The sequence below is a fragment of the Rattus norvegicus genome, chromosome 6, assembly GCF_021556685.1.
Source record: "Rattus norvegicus strain SHRSP/BbbUtx chromosome 6, alternate assembly SHRSP_T2T, whole genome shotgun sequence".
Classification (NCBI taxonomy): domain Eukaryota; kingdom Metazoa; phylum Chordata; class Mammalia; order Rodentia; family Muridae; genus Rattus; species Rattus norvegicus.
In genome coordinates, this window is record NC_141539.1 from 76,529,855 (window position 1) to 76,546,814 (window position 16,960).

A 16,960-nucleotide genomic window follows, 5' to 3' on the forward strand; every position below is an offset into this window, starting at 1 on the left:
AGGCAGGGGAAAACTCAGAGCAGGTGCTAAAAGGCAGGCACTAACGCAGAGGCTATGGAGAGCACTGCTTCCTGGCTCGGTCCACGTGGCTTGCTTAGCTTTCTTTAACAATCCAAGGCCATTTGCCCAATGGTGGCACTACCCACAGTGGGCTGGGCCCTCTCACATCAGTCATGAGTCAATAAAATGCCCCACAAATTTGCCTACAGGCCAATTTGATTGAGATATTTTCCCTAATGAAGTTCCTTCTTCCCAGATGGTCAGAGCTTGTGTCAAGTTGACAAAAAACTAACCAGTCTATGAGATATGGGTGACAGATATAGTAAATGGTGACCTGTTCAGGCTGGTTGAGGAAACACACAGCAAATTTAAACCCCAACCAAGCATATACCAATAAATGCAAAACCATCATGAGATGTGGGAAAGGAGATTAAGTGGGAGGAAATGAGCAATAAAAAGATACTTACGAATTCTGGCACAGCTACACTGAGCTGAAAGGTGACGTTTCCAGATCCCTCTTGCTCTTGTAGGCTTCACTGGGTACTGTGTGTCGGAAGGGTTACTGGGAGCCATTAATCTGTGCAGTCTCCATGTCCTGAGTGGTCCTGGCTTGTGAGAAAAGGGTTGCATGTCCTTTCCTGGTATCTGCCTCTCTCCTCCCTCCCCATTTCACTCTGGCTCTTTAGGATCAGAAGTTTGTGAAGAACAGCACTCCCCTTGCAGTTCCTACTGCTCCCTCCCAGGCAGTCACTGTCCTGCCCCTTGGCGCCCATTTGAGACTCTTGCATCTAGCCTCCAACACTCAGTTCCTCTCCCCTGCTTTCCTACTGAGAACTCTTTTGACCTGATCGGCTCATTTATAGATCTAATCTCTCACAGAAAAAGAACCTATCTGGTAACTGCTCATTTTTTGCCTTTTTTAAAAGCAAGTTTCAGTGGCAAAACTATCTGCTGCCTCCCCTGGGAGTTTTTCCTTCAGTCTTGACTGCTCATGAGTCTAACCTATGATACCTGGATATGTGCACATAAGAAATCCAGTGTAGAACCCCCAGTGAACGTGATTGTTGGGGGGAGGGTGGCAATGGGGGGAGGATGGGGAGGGGAACACCCATAAGGAAGGGGAGGGGGAGGGATTAGGGGGATGTTTGCCCGGAAACCGGGAAAGGGAATAACACTCGAAATGTATATAAGAAATACTCAAGTTAATAAAAAAAAAGAAAGAAAGAAATCCAGTGTAACGGTGCCTATTGGTCTACACACACAGTCTGCAGTCAGGATGCTTCTCCATACAGTGCAGAACTTTTCTTCCAGAGGCTCAGGTTCACAGCAGTTCCTTAAAGAGTTCCTCTGGGTTCTGGCTTTCTCCTCCTCATCTAAATTCACCTTTCTAAGTTTCTCTTCTCCAAGCTGGGGAGCTATTGCTTGCTAATAAAACTAGTCTAATGCTGATTTCCTGAGTGATTGCAAGGCCCTTATAGTCCTCCTTTGTTAAGGAAAAATCTAAAGTTGAGATAGAAACACTGTCTAAGGCCATATATTAGATAGGGGTAGAAAGGCAGGGATTCAGGTTATCAACATGCATTGTCTTATTACTATTATTCTTTTTAAACCTTCCCTTTTTCTTCCCTTTTTATTTCCCTGTTCTTTCCTTTCCTTCAGTTTTTAACTCTTTCTCTGCCCCTCCCTCCTCTATCACTTGTATTCTTCCTTCTCTTCTCTTTGTGAATTCCCTTCCCTGAGCGAGCACTGCCTTTGTTCTGACAAGCCTACAAAGAAAGCATCTTGCTTTCCATTCATTCCTTCTTCTTGGGTCCTGTAGGGGGAAAGGGAGGGCAAGGGAGGGAGGGGCTGTTTTCCAGACTGGCTTTGAACTTACAATCCTGTGGTCTCAGCCTTCCCTGTGCTGGGCTCCTGGGCCTGAGCTGTGACCTCTGGCACAGTTCACTTCTTGGGTTGCAGTAGCCGCCTTAGGTAAGCAGTGTGTTTAGTTCTCATGTTATGGAGGTGAATCTGAAAGAGGTTAAATAGTCTATGGCTAATTCCCATGGCTAATTATAGCCAGATCATCTGCCCAATGCCTCCTACCCATTATGGCTTTTCCCACAGCATGCAATGCAGGTATCGGTGGCTGCTGCTGGTGACTGACAAGTCCTCTAACCAACCAAAATATTCCTTAGTTTTCGAACTCAGTGGATTGAAACCTGAGGTGATCTAGAAACCCGGGGTCAGGCTTGAGAGGGACACAGTGGGTCTGGGGTTGGCTTTTTCTTGAGTCTCACTGTATGAGTGGCAGTTACTCAGAAGACTGGCTTCTGCTAGGTCAAGGACACCAAGTTGGTTCCAAAGCTTACCTTGAGATGTCAAAGCCCCTTCTGCCGGGCAGGCAAGGCTTTGGTATTCACGCTTTGAAAAGCAAATCATAAATGAAATCTCACATTTGGAAGTGTTGCTGGCTGATTTCCATCCTGGGAAACCACCCTCTCCTTCAGTCTTAACTCTTCTTTACTCCAACCAGCCATATTCTACAGTGCTGCTAACAGCTAAAACCTGAAGCAGATGCGAGTACAGTGCTGCCTAACCACAGTGGCCATTCCGTGGCTATACCACACTTCCTGGGTGGTTCTACTTAAGTCAAGGACCAACAGGCCAATAAAACAGACTCTGGGGTAGCTTCTAATCTTGTATGGGTAGGAAAAAGGGTTGTCTTTATGGGAAAGTACATATAAAAACTAAGGAACACTATAAACACAGAACTGTACAAAGCAATAATTTTATTACTCTATTTTGTTATTTTATAATACTGAATATGTTCTCTGTGGCATATGCATGCATACGCATGCACACACATACATGTATACACACACACACACATACACATTTACTTTAGATTTGTGTCTGTGTCAAACTTTTCAAGAGAATTCTACAAAATCATCGTTTTGCTCCTGTCTAGGTGCAGACTCATGACTGGGCAGATCTCTCATGGAAATTCTATCTGGGAAGTTGATACAAAGATATCGGATCCTGTGAATGAGAATGCTTTAAGGCTGTATACCTTTGGATATATAGTGCCTGTAAGCAAAGTAAAGTGAAACCATTGACCTAGACCTCTCTGTGGGCAGAAAGGCAGTTTATTGTGGGAACAAAAGGCTGGGCTGTCTCAGAGAATAGCAGCTGGTGGGGAAAGCCTTGAGAAGTTAGTGGAGGGAGGTAGCATGCAGGCCAGAAGCACTTGGGTGTCAGCATGGGGACTTTGAACTGCTGTAGGCTGTTCTGTTTGGCTTAATCAGGAACCAGAAGCTCTTTGCTCAACACAGTCAACCACTGGGGGCAGATAAGGGAAGTAGTGTCTTTCCTGACAGGCAGAACCTGCTTCAGATGTCCAAGGAATGCTGGGTTTAGGTTTCTGTTTATCTGATGGCAGCCCTTCTGTTTGCTCAGTAAGAATTCAGCCTGGTTTGGGCCAAATCATCAACTTAGGACACTGTCAGACGCACTGGCATTTTGGAAGCCTCCTTTGTGGCCTAACAGTATCCTCATTATTCTTAAGCTGTTACTGGGGGCCAGATACAATAGTTCCTGGACACCACATTGCTGGATGGGTTGCTGCATGGCTGTCTGCTGAATAAGAAGTGTTTAACGCTGCACTGCCAGAAAACTCTGAGTTGACCAATGCTGTGATCAACTTGTACACCTGAATGCTCCCAGCCTCTTTCAAGGATGTGGCCATTTACCTGAGCTCTAACTTTCATAATGTGTGTGGAAATGACTAATTCTTTCAGACTGGACTCCATTCATCACTCATCTTTCTTCTCCACTTGACCAGTGTATTCCAAGGACTCAGGTACTAGAGGGTGATGGAGCCCTAACAGGGAGTCTTTGAAGTGGTCCGTGGTGGTTGATAGTATCCACTGAGACGTCAATTGAAGTACAAGACACGTGAAATACAAAACATTATTATATTAAACAGTGACTTGGACAGGGGTGTGGGGAGGAGTCTTATCTTAAACCTATTAGTACTTACTAAACTGGCTCAGATTTCCCAACATTTCTCATATACATACCTTTTCTTATTAAATGCTGAGAGGAATAGGCCCAATGTATTGGAGAAGTGGCTTTGAGATTAAAAAAATTAAATATTGATTGGGTGTGTGTGTGTGTGTGTGTGTGTGTGTGTGTGTGTGTGCTCGTGTGTATGTCTGTGTCTGTGCCTATGTCTGTGTGGGGACATATCTGTGTGTGTGTGCCAGACCTGTGGAAGCCAGAAGGAGGTCAGATTCCTTGGATCTGGAGTTAGAGGCATTTGTGAATGTTGGTTTGAAGGATACTGGGATCTGAATGCTTGTCTTCAGATTGAGCTATAAAACACTGCATCATCTCTCTAATCCAGCATATATAATTAAATCTAAAAATACAAATTTATTTTGTTACAGTGGCAAAGTGCCTGAGACAAACAACTTAAAAAGGGAGAGCTTTTCTTTGTTCCTTACTCCCAGTCGGATGCGTGGTTTTCATGCAGAAGGAAAAACCTTAACAGTGAAGGCAGACAATTTACCTCAAGGCAGTCATGACGCAAAGATGGATTGCAGGAAGGGGTCAAAGTTAAGACATGTGCTTCTAAGGCATGTTACCATGACCTGCCTCCTCCTCCTAAGCCCTTCCTTCCTTCCCCAGTGCTACTGCCTCCCAAGAGTCTATCCATATTTTTTCTTGTATGTCTATGTGTGCATGTATGTGAGTGGGTGACCACACTTGCACATGGAGGTGTTTATGGAGGCCAGAAGTTTTCATTTCAGTTGACTTTTTCAGTAGCTCCTTTGTCTTATTTTGAGCATGGTTTCTCATCAAATCTGGACTCGCCATTTTGGTTATACTGTCTGGCCCACAAGTTCCCACTGCTAACTCCCCAAGGGCGGCATGGAAAGTAATAGCCATGTGCTGTCACACCTGGTTTTGACCTGTGTGCTGAAATCTGAACTCAGGTCTTCATGTTTGTTCACCAAGATCTATACCTACTGAACCATCTTTATGGCTCCTTTACTTGAGTTAAAGCAATTAACGGTTCAGCTTGTTCACTAAGTCAAACCACTCATGGATAATTTGAAGTGGAAACTTAAGGGTTCCAGGGAACGTCAGTTGGATGGTGCTTTGCTGGGGCAAACCCGTGAAGGCGCGCTGTGGACTCAAGTGTGAAAGGCTAAGGCAGACTCATGAAGGAACGTTCAGCTGAACCAGACACAGGAACGAGGATGTTCTGCTAAAGCAAGCACGTGAAAGGACATGTGATGAAAGATTCTTTGCTAATGACATGTATACATTGGTCTGCCTTACATTGATCAGTTGAGCTGCAATTGCCAGGACACCAAAAACATACCAAAAAGCTTCTGGCGGTGAGCTGCAGTTTGCTGCCATTTCCAAGGACTCAGACGGATTGGATGCACACGCTGATGCAAAGCCATGCTGAGGCCAGGCACGTGGAGGACATTGAAGGTATCAGAGAGCCGGAGAGGGAGCTTGGTTTGCTGGGACAGCTAGCTGTGCAATGCTGTGGGTCTTGCATCTTTGCTGATCTTTGTTTCCCTGAGAAAGGCACAGCCAAGAACTTTTGGTGTTCCTGCTGACGAGCCTAGGCTGAGGACCACCACATCAAACCAGATGCACTCAAACTGACAGAAGAAAATTTGGGGAATGCATGGGGACAGGGGGACATTTCCTGAATAGAACACCACTGGCTTATGCTCTAAGATCAAGAATTGACAAATGGGATCTCAAAAAATTGCAAAGTTTCTGTAAGGCAAAGGACACTGTCACTAGGACAAAATGGCAACCAATCTTTACCAATCCTATATCTGATAGAGGGCTAGTATCCAATATACAGAAAGAATTCAAGAAGTTAGACTCCAGAGAGTCAAATAACCCGATTAAAAGTAGGGTACAGAGCTAAACAAAGAATTCAAAGCTGAGGAATGCCGAATGGCTGAAAGAAATGTTCAACATCTTTAGTCATCAGGGAAATGCAAATCAAAACAACCCTGAGATTTCACCTCACACCAGTCAGAATGGCTAAGATCAAAAACTCAGGTGATAGCAGATGCTGGCAATGGTGTGGAGAAAGAGGAACACTCCTCCATTGTTGATGGGATTGCAAGCTGGTACCACCACTCTGGAAATCAGTCTGGAGGTTCCTCAGAAAATTGAGCATAGTACTACCTGAGGACCCATTTATATCACTCCAAAAGATTTTCCAACATACAACAAAGACACATGCTCCACTATGTTCATAGCAGCCTTATTTATAATAGCCAGAAGCTGGAAAGAACCCAGATGTCCTTCATCAGAGAAATGGATATAGAAAATGTGGTAAGGGAGTTGGGGATTTAGCTCAGTGGTAGAGTACTTGCCTAGCAAGCGTAAGGCCCTGGGTTCGGTCCCCAGCTCCGAAAAAAAGAAAAGAAAAAGAAAATGTGGTACATTTACACAATGGAGTACTACTCAGCTATTAAAAACAATAACTTCATGGAATTCTTAGGCAAATGGATGGAACTAGAAAATATCATCCTGAGTGAGGTAACCCAGTCATAAAAGAACACACATGGTATGCTCTCACTGATAAGTGGATATTAGCCCAAAAGCTTGGAATACTTAAGAAAAAATTCACAGATCATATGAAGTCCAAGAAAAAGGAAAGAAAATGTGAATGCTTCATTCCTTCTTAGAAGGGAGAACAAAATACTCATGGGAGAAAATACAGGGACAAAGACTGAAGCAAGGACTGAAGAAAAGGTCATCCAGAGACTGCCCCACCTGGGGATCCATCCCTTATGCTGCCACCAAACCCAGTCACTATTGCTGATGCCAAGAGCTGCTTGCTGACAGGAGCAGATATGGGTGTCTCCTGAGAGGCTCTGCCAGAGCCCTACTGATACAGATGAGGATGGCTGCAGCTAACCATTGGACTGAACAAGGGGACCCCAATGGAGGAGTTAGAGAAAAGACTGAAGGGGCTGAAGGGGTTTGCAACATCATACAAAGAACAACAATATCAACTAACAAAACCCCACCAGAGCTCCCAGGGACTAAACCACCAGCCAATAAGTACACACGGAGGGACCCCTGACTCCAGCCACATATGTAGCAGAGGATGGCATTGTCTAGCATCAGGAGGAAAAGCCCTTGGTCCTGTGAAGGATGGTTTCCCCAATGTAGGGGAATGCCAGGGTGTTGAGGTGGGAGTGGAAGCATTGTCATAAAAACAGGGGGAGAGGGATGGGGTATGGGTGGAGGGGAAAGGAGGATAATATTTAAAATGTAAACACACAAAAATAAAATAAAAAACCTATAGAAATAAAAATAATCAAACACACTTTCTCTCTCTCTCAAAAACAAAACAAAACAAAACAAAACAAAACAAAACAAAACTTCTCTGAGGGGACCCCCTGCCTGCCCTTTAGCCTTCCTTGATCTCTTCTGCAGTGGGTGTTGTCTGTTTGGCTTTCTTCAGTCATTAGTCAGACCTTGTTGGCTGTTTATCAACCATTTGATCCTAGAGCCTAGCATCTGAGTGGAAAGTCACTTCCACTAATGGCACAAGTGTATTAACAGTGGCATTAACAAAGTCTGGTATTTCTGGTTTCCACAAATGCCGTATGTGGTGGTTTGAATAAGAATGGCCCCCATAGGCTCATATATTTGAATGGGTGGTCATCAGGGCACCGCTTGAGAAGAATTAGGAGGTATGGCTTTGTTGGAGGAAATGTGTCATCGCCAGTGGGCTTTGAAGTTTCAAAAGCCCAAGCTAGTCCCAGTGTCTCTCTCTTCTTGCTGCCTGTGGACCTAGATGTAGCATTCCCAGCTACCTCTCCAGCAGTGTGTCTGCCTGTCTGCCACCACACTCCCTGTCATGATCCTGGGATAAACCACTGAAACCAAGCAAGCCCCAGCTGCATTTTGCTAAGGGCTGTCATGGTTATGGTGTCTCTTTCTAGCAGTAGAACACTGTCTAAGACACCATTATATAGGTCAATGCATATAATTTTCAAAACAACCTAGGAAGTAAGCAGCAGAGTAACAGGCCACAGGGAAGTTCAGAGAGAACTGCCATACTCTCATGCACAAAACAAGGACTTGCTCCATGGTTTGCTTCTACTAAAGATGGGTCAACTTGTAAGCTATTGTTTAGCTTGTCTAGGATGAGGATGTCAACAATCTGACTTGATGGCAGATTTATTGAACTATCTGATCTTTCTCACCATGCCTAGAACCTGGAAAGGGGGACTATGGACATTTTCTCATTCTGAGAAACTATATTCAGGTGTGATTAAAGAAAACGTAGATTTGTCGTCTTAGGCTGGCTCGTTTTACTTCCTGTCACGATCTGTAATTCTCCCCATTTTCCTGCAAATGAAATAATTTTATTCTCCTTGTGGCTAGGTAAAATGACGTGCTCTTTTTTCTGTCCATCTGCCGGCCTGCCCTCTTCTCTTTGTGGCGCCTTGGGATTTATGCAGCCTTCTCTGCAAAGGCTAATCCTTTCCAGGTGTACAGCCTTCACCCATTTTTTTTCCTCTAGAGGCCCAAGAGTTTTTCAGGGAGGCCAGTAGTACTCCGTGGTAGGCAGGGTTAGTATTTATGCCAAGAAGGGTCCAACAATCTTGATTCTGGGCTTCTCTTTTTCCTCCAGTGAAGACAGTCCAGCTTTGCTCTGTATCATGAAAGACACATTTTAAAATATTATTAGTAAACCATGATCGTTATCTAAGTCCATCCTCCCTCAGATGAAACCCCTGAGCCCCAGAGAGGTTACTAACCCTCTGGGGTACACAGAAGAAGCTGTGGGAGGGAGTACCATCACAGGTAGACCTACTGAGCCCAGGTTTGACGCTCTTGGCTCTGCAGTAGCCCCATGCTAACCTCTTAGTGAGTGAGTACCATGTGGTCTAAGATAAGGAAGTCAAGTTCTGTTGGGCTGCTGAGTATATAGACAGGTTCTCCTCTTGTTCTTCCCTTCCTTGCTCCCAATCATGACTTCACATCCTAGGTTGTCTGTGCAAGGCTGGGTCTTGGCACCTCTCCTGCATTTTATCAGTTTTTCTTTACAAGGGGTTACCTGAGTTCCTTCTGTCTCCCCCGTGCTGCTGGTTAAGAGAGCTGCTTTACATACCGGTGAGGATGGGACAATCCAATTGTTTCATTCTGTATTGGGTTTCAGAATTTTGTGCTTCCTCAGAGTTGTAGAGACAGACTGGATTAGGTCAGTTAGGTTGTACCTTTCTCTGTCAGTGGCCTGCAAGCCTCAGATGCCTGAGATGGGTTCCTGGTCCATGTTTAGCTCCCCTCAGGGTCACAACATGATGTTTGTTTATGCTTCAGACTGGAAAGAAGTGATTGCTTTGGATTTCCCTTCCTTTGACTAACTGGAGAAATCCTCTTGGAGTCTTGTTTTAATGTGCCTGTCAGGGGTCCAGTCCCAGTGGGGGAGGGGAGAGAATAATAGCCTCTCTGGTAGGCAGTCTTACTGCCTCAAAAGAGCAAAACAAACCCCAGGGTCGGGAGTGGAGGTGACAAGACATTTTTACAGGTCTTCCACTTGTTTCAGATTTAAGCCCCAGAAGACTCTTGCCTTTTGGCCACGTGTAAGAAGAGTTCTCTGTAAAACAGGGGAAGGGTCTCTAGGATCCAACCTCTTCCCACTGCTCCTGAACTCAGCTCTTGGAGGCAGCTGAGATCTACAGCAGCAGGCTCTGTGGGGCGGTGTCTGCCGGAGAACACCCTCAGGGCAGACCTAGCTGGCTGAGGCTTTGCTCATGTTCTGACAATTATTAGTCTGTGTACTTGAGAATTAGACTCACTTGGTCAGCTGTTTATTACATTTTAAATTGTTTTAAAGTCCATGTTCTGTTCATTTTCTCCTTGACAGATGAACTAAGCCTCTCTTTAATAACTTTTACAGAGGTATTATTACTAGCCAGAGAGAAGAGTGATCATATCGCCTGATAGGGGACCATGAATATGAGTTTGTATTTGCTTAGTACCAAATCTACATACACTCGCACCTTTATTCTCTAAATGCAGAGCAACAAACGAAGAGGTAATTTTTAGTTTGTTTTCTAAAATTATTCTAAGAAACCCTGGTTTAAACTTACAGATTTTACGTCCAATGAGGAGCCCTGTTTCTTTGGACTACATTTTCCGTATTGTCTGTTTCTTACAGGGCTTCTGTATTGTCTCAGGCTCCACTGGAAATGCAGCAAGGATTCCTAGCACATCCCAGTTGCCATAGCAACAGCAGCCTTTCCCATAATGAGCTGCATCATCTGAACTGATGTCACAGCATCATGCAGCAGGTCAAACAAGGCATCTCCTAGTATTGCATCCTCCAGATGTGCTGTAAACATCAAAAGGAGACGCTGGGAGCAGGAGATGGTGAGTGTTAAATGTTTGGCCCTTAATTGCACCTCTGTTTTGTTGGTTTGACGGTGGCGGCTGCTAAGGCAGGGATGGGGGGATGTTGTCTGCTTAAAATGGACTGGAGAAAGAAGGGTTGTTTTGCCTAATTCTGTTTTCAGGCTGCTGTGTTAAGACAAAGGCCTGTGAGAGTCACCTAAAAATCAAAATGCAAGGATTTCTTGCTCCGTCTACGCCTGCTATTTTTAGTGTTCTCATGAATTAAAAAAAAAAAAAAAGCACAAGATAATTTTCTATCGCGAAAGCCTAAATAAGCCCTGAAATGTGTGGTCCATTGTATTTTAACATCGTAAAGATATGTTTCTTTTTTATGATGCAGGGCTAATTGGTCCCATTTGCTTCTGTGATTTATGAAATACTTAGTGACTTGCAGAACGGAACTCAGTATTTACCTCCATTGGGCTTCAGATTCTTCACAGCGAGGAATGAGTGCTGAATAAGCATTTGACAGAACCCTATGCGAAAGGGAGTCTCTTGCATGGTCAAGGAATGATTTGTTAAAAACATTAAGACTGAAACCAGATGAAATTATTCATGCCTTTTGATTTGTGTGGAATTTTGTCAATTCTTGTCCTCCATAGCTGAGAGGCTGTATCTGGAGTTGTTTCCAGGCTGCTTTGTAACTGAGAGAGGAGCAAGTCTCCTCTCTGCGGCAGTTATAGTCAAGGATAACCGGGGAAGAGACAGGAAAGGCCAATGCCGCTGCCCGCCGTCTCTCGCTTAACTTTAGCCCCAACCTGGTGTGATGGATAAGTGTCAGGGGCCTTGATGTTGGTTGGGAATGCAAATCCCTGGACCCATAACCTCAACTCAGTCCCAAAGCTCCAGATAAACATACAGTGTTTACATTTAATTCTGGGCTTCCTTTTATGAATCATTTTCTATTTTATTTGCTAAAACACAGTCTAACAGGTCAGCAAGGAACAGTGTACATTGTTGCCTTTTGTTTTGGGAAATGAAATTAGTTTCCTTGGTGCAACTGATTGCTACTCGGGGAGAGAAAGGAGAAAGCACATGTCAGTTCAGTTGATCAATCTGCCGGCTTACAGTCAGGGAGTGGTCCTGTGTTTCAGTGCAGTCGAGCTGGTAGTTTTCATTTATACGGTCTTCCTGGAAAGAATAGCGCCCCTGAGTTCCTTTTCATTAGTTAAGATTGCTGGAGCCCAAACACTTTAGATGGAACCTAAAACCGATATTTCATAGGAAGCAGGAAAAGCAATACCTCTAGCCAGCTTGGACTGATTTTTCTGTCCTATGGAGTTGAGTATAGCGGTCCCATTAGGAACGGGGCTGAGTGGTAGAGCTCTGGTTTTAATTAATTTGTTTACCCCACACCACACATGCTACTCCCAGTCTTTTAAGCTTATATGGCTGGCATGCAGCTATATGGGATGGAGCAGGTCAACTCGGCCTGGCCTTCTCACAAGCAATTAAGAGTATGGATGCTCCCTGCCTGTTTTTTTTTTGTTTTTTTTTTTTTTGTTTTTTTTTGTTTTTTTTTTTTTCTCTTTAAATGACGCATCGCATCGTGTGAGCAGAGAGCTCTGCTGGGACCGTTGGGTGTGAACGCAGCCAAGTCAGAAGCTCTCAGGTGAAAGGGAGGAGCAAGCCGGTAGTGGGGGAAGGGAAAGTGGTTAGAAGCCCCTGAAGTACTGCTTCCGACGAGCGAGCGATGCGAAAAGACTTGTTCAGTGACATAAATTGCTAGGAGTGAAACAGGTTGACTGAAGGCAACGGTGTAGTGGGTTTTCTCTAGGCTTAATCCTTCTTCCTTTTGTCTAACAGTGCTCTCCTCTGCTTTATCATGGGTGATACGGATGGTTACTGGAAGTCACAGAGGCCAGATTCCTTAAGGACAGTGTTAGAAAAGTGAAGTCATGCTTTGAGGGTGGGGAAGGGCACCGGCAGGTGCGGGGTGCCACGCAGTTGCTAGTGGAACATCCGCCCGGCGCAGGCAAACCTGTCATCCTCCCAACCCCCACACATGCAGCTACAGATCCTCAACTTTATGCTTTTGTGCTTTTTGCTCCAGGAGAACAAAGCCCTGATAGCAGGAGCTGTCACCCGGTGTTCTGTTTCTTAGAGGACCACAGCCTGTGCTGCATTCTGCGCTCTGATTAGCTATGCCTTAATTACTAGCTAAGGCTATTTCAGTTGCAGTAGTTTTAATATATCCCCAAGGGGTGTGTGTGTGTGTGTGTGTGTGTGTGTGTGTGTGTGTGTGTGTGTATGGGGGAGGGAGAGATTGTTCTGTGTCTGGATTTATTGGTGCCTCAGTGAAATTTTCTTCAAGTATTTTGCTGTGTATAATGACTAGAATATTATCAAAACAGTGTTGACTGTGTGGCCAAGTTTAGACTGTGTAAGTCTCACAAGCAGTTAACCTATACTTTTGGTTATGGTTTTTGTTACCGAATTACAAAGTTACAATGGATTTAAATTTTTCTAGATAGCTAGGCCATAGTGGGCTAATACAAATAACAATCACAATAACAACTATAATAGCTACTATGAATTCAACTCATTTTCAGTTTTACTGAGCCAAGCTTTGTGCATTAGCTTGTTTAAACTCTTAAGATGTCATTATGAGATAGAAAGTACCAATCGCACTTCATAAGCGGGGCACTGGTGTTCATAGTTTACCCGATCAGTTCTTAGGTTAGACACTTGGCTGAAGTCACATGTTTTATAAATTGCTGGGCTGGGATTCCAAACCAGTGTAGTCTGGCCGTGAAGCCTCCGAGCTTTCCACAGCTATCCAATGTTATGACGCCTTCTTTCACTCAGTCCCACTTTCTCGGATGAACCCCACCCTTCCTGATGCTAATCGGAAGGTCAGATTTCACAAGTAGAATGCACTCTCGCTAGAGTCTGATGGGTTTTACTGTAAAGATGAGCACGGATCTTGGGCAGATGTGAATAATTACTCTGACCATAGCTGTTTAAGTAATGCAGAATTGATGTTCAAGAGAACCTTGGCCAGCACTCTTCTTGCGTGACATTGTTTTAGCTGAATCTGTGCATGGGAAGTGTTTGCTCCACAAATGATCGTGGGCATGACAGAGTCTCACTATAGTGAGTCTTACCTGAGTCACTGATTCAAGTTTGTCGATCCTGTCTTATCAGCAATCTCCGTAGTGTCTGGCTAAACCTTGAGATATTTGCTTTGGTGGCAACACCCGTCATATAAAAGCAGAAACCTCCCTCATGGGCTAGAGGGTTTAATCTGAATTCATCTCTTGAGTCAAGAAAATCAAAAGAGGATTTATTTGGCTGATGTATCTATCGGTGGCTGAACTGAGAGCTGTGTGATCTAATACAGAATCACAGCCTTGTGCAACATCCCGGAAGCCTGTGCCTGTGGAGAGCCAATACAGTCATCTCTACTTCATCCTGCCCATCCCCAGCTCCCCACCCCCAGCTCCCCACCCCCAGTGTCATTACAGGGCTCTTGGGGCTGCTCTTTGTTTAAGTATAGGCTAATGCACACACTGATAGCATGCTGGCATTGATTCTGGAGTGTCGAATACTTAGAAATATTACTCTACAGGGTGCATTAGCTTCTTCTAGGTTCTGGGGAAAAGTTAGCCATTAACCTAGACTGCTCCAAGAAGGCCTAAGTCTGTTTCTGCATGAGGTACAGTATTGAGAGGTTGCTAAGGAAACAGTAGAGCATCTCCACACACATTGTATTCTAGAGGGGAGATGGAAAGAAAATGGTACAATTGTTAGGATGATTATTTTCATCTAAATACTAAAAATCTGTTTCTGTTTATTTCGATTCCATGAGGCAGTGTAGAAAGCACTCTACCTGTATAGCTGTCCGTGCACACACACTTTATATATGGAGATGAACGCACTACATTGAATAATAGTCATTTTTTTCCTCCTTGGGATGGATAAGAATCTTGCTATGTGTCAAAAAGGCCAATATTGCCATTAATGTCTTATTGGTGTAAGCTATTCTGAGAAATATAATTGCAATAATTCAGAAAGTATATTTCTGTCTTATTTGGAAAAAACTGACTTGTGAAAATAAGAAATGTATAAGACAGATCAATTTAGGAGATATATAAAAAAATAATTGCACTATCTCTCACCTTGACAAACTCCCTTCTTGGAAAGGCCTCTAGGTATAGCATGCTGGGAAGTTAGTTGGCTGGTAGAAGGGCATGCATACAAGGCTCCAACCTAACACATTTACACTAGCATGCAGTCCAAATATCAATTCAAGTGAGAAGCCTTCACAACCAGTGTCTTAACTAAGTTATTTAAAGCTGTGTTTACAGGGATATTTCTAGGTCCACACTTGTATTAGTTTCTTTCTCGTCACTGAACAAAATGCCTCAGGAAGGCAGAGGCCTATTTTGGCTCATGGATTCAGAAGGTGTACTCTCTCATAACTGAGATGTTGTGACATGAGCTCGAGTACCTTTTTGGTGTCAGGAGATTGAGGGACAGCTCCTTATATCTTGGTGGGTCAGAAAGTAGAGAACCGGACTAGAACCAGAGGTAAGAATGATTATCAAAGACTCCTCCATGTTTCCCATCCCCAGACTGTGACACCAGCAAGGCATGAAGTACTTACAGCAGGAACCTTTGGAAATGTTCCAGATTACCACTGTAGCAACATTTATATGTCCACCTTGGCTTGTCAAGGAAGAAAAGCAAAACAAACACTTAAGATGGAGCTCTCCCTCATCTTTGCTGGTACCTGGAAACGGCCCCTTCTGTCAGGAGTGAGAAGCCTTTCCGTGGGAGTATCACTTTTTATAGGTCTTTGTAAGATAGTATCTGACTCTTAGGCATTCTGAACTAAAAAGGCATAAGGTTTCTTCCCCAGGAGCATTTATCTGTCAGAATCTGAATCCTTGATTTGGTTTTAAGACATGGTGAGGCTATAAAAGAGACTGTTTCTCCTATAATTCACCAGCTATACTCTTCTTGGCTCCCCAGCCATAAAGCATGCTCCAGATTCTTTCAGCCATCTTGTAACCATATGCTTGAAGCACGGGGAGAACTAGGGATGCATGTGGAACTTTCAGAACAAGTTCTCGAACTGACTGGTGCCTGGACTGAACCCGGCTTGAGGCTTATGCCATAACCTGTGCAGTTAGTTAAGTCCACAAGTGGCTTACTACTCTGCCGCTGTGATCCTGGAACTTTATCATGTCTGCCTGAGGGCACCTGGATTTTCATTTTATACTCAGCTCTGTGAAACACGCAGTGAGTTCTTTACAGTTCCCTTGGTGCTGCCTGAGCCCTACAGGCTTTGAGTTTGAGGCTGGCTTACATGCTAGTTCTGAGACAGTTGAGCTGTAGTTTAGAACTTTCAAGCTAAGGGACCACTGTTATTAAAACAACCCAGAGCAAAAGGCTCCCCATCCCCGTAGAAACCAGCGGTGTGCACAGCAACTCAGTGGTACTGCTTTTAGAGGCAATGAGGGGCAGATTACATCACACCTGATAATGTTTGGGAAGTCAGGTTTATGTGTCCTCTCAGTTGCTTTCAGGGGAGAAATCAAATCTTGTCTGCAAATCCAGCTAATTAACCATCCTATTGGTTCAGTGGTTATAGCAATTCTCTTGCCCTTTGTTGACTACTTGATTACTTTTATCAGCTTCTTTGTTTAACTCTCATTTAACTAATTACACAATGTATTTATGCTGCCTGGCTATGTTCTTACCACTCCCCCACCCCCTTACTTAGCATCTTAGTCCCTCTCCCCAGGAGGTCCGGGGGCCTGTGATTGGAGGTTGTAACACTGTAGGAAGAGTTCATATATTTTTTTTAATTAAAAAGGGAATTGCAGTCGATATAATGAGCTATTCTCAGCTCTGCCTGGCTAATGTCCCACAGTCCAGATCCAGTGTTAGGTTTGTGGTAATGGCGCTCTAGTGATTGGCTCTGGACCCCAAGATAGGGATACACTCTCACTCATCAGGGCAATCAGGAGGCACTGAGTTCATGTGTGAACCCACAGATCTGCATGGAGAATTAACAAGGATGATGGTACCTTGAGGGAAAACGATAACTAGTTTCTTCTTTTTTGAATGTATGACTACATAGGAACCGTGGATCCTATGAAGGGATTTGCTGTCACCTGGAAGCCTTCAAATGAAGTTCTCTTCAAGGGTTGAGCCCCAAGAACCGAACACCATACCAATATTGGTATTTACCATGGCTACCATTGTTCAACCAGCTTAATTCAGATAATTTCATCAGCAGTCAGCAAGGAACAAATGCATCAAATCTCCACCATCTGCTAAAGGAAAAAAAAACCCTAAAAAAAATAAGGACAACTACAAGGATGGACACACACACACACACACACACACACACACTGCCTAGAGAGCTTGTCACAGATTCAACACTGTATTATAGTCTGAATGCCACCTGCAACTGTCCTGATACTTGTTCCATTGCTCTGGACACCCCTACCCCCATGAAGTGAAGCATGCTGGGTCACCCTTTTATCTACCTTAGTTGACTTTTCAG

General features: G+C 44.1%; 1 protein-coding gene across 3 annotated transcripts in view; it reads left to right on the plus strand.

Annotated features, from left to right (window-relative positions):
- Positions 1 to 10,326: 10,326 nt before the first annotated feature.
- Akap6 (A-kinase anchoring protein 6) overlaps positions 10,327 to 16,960 on the plus strand; it is a 440,592-nt gene continuing 433,958 nt past the window's right edge. For 2 of the 3 annotated variants that reach the window (XM_087554579.1, XM_087554582.1), the window contains exon 1: positions 10,375 to 10,419. The gene's annotated coding sequence lies outside the window, so the exon portion shown is untranslated. 3 annotated transcript variants of the gene reach the window in all.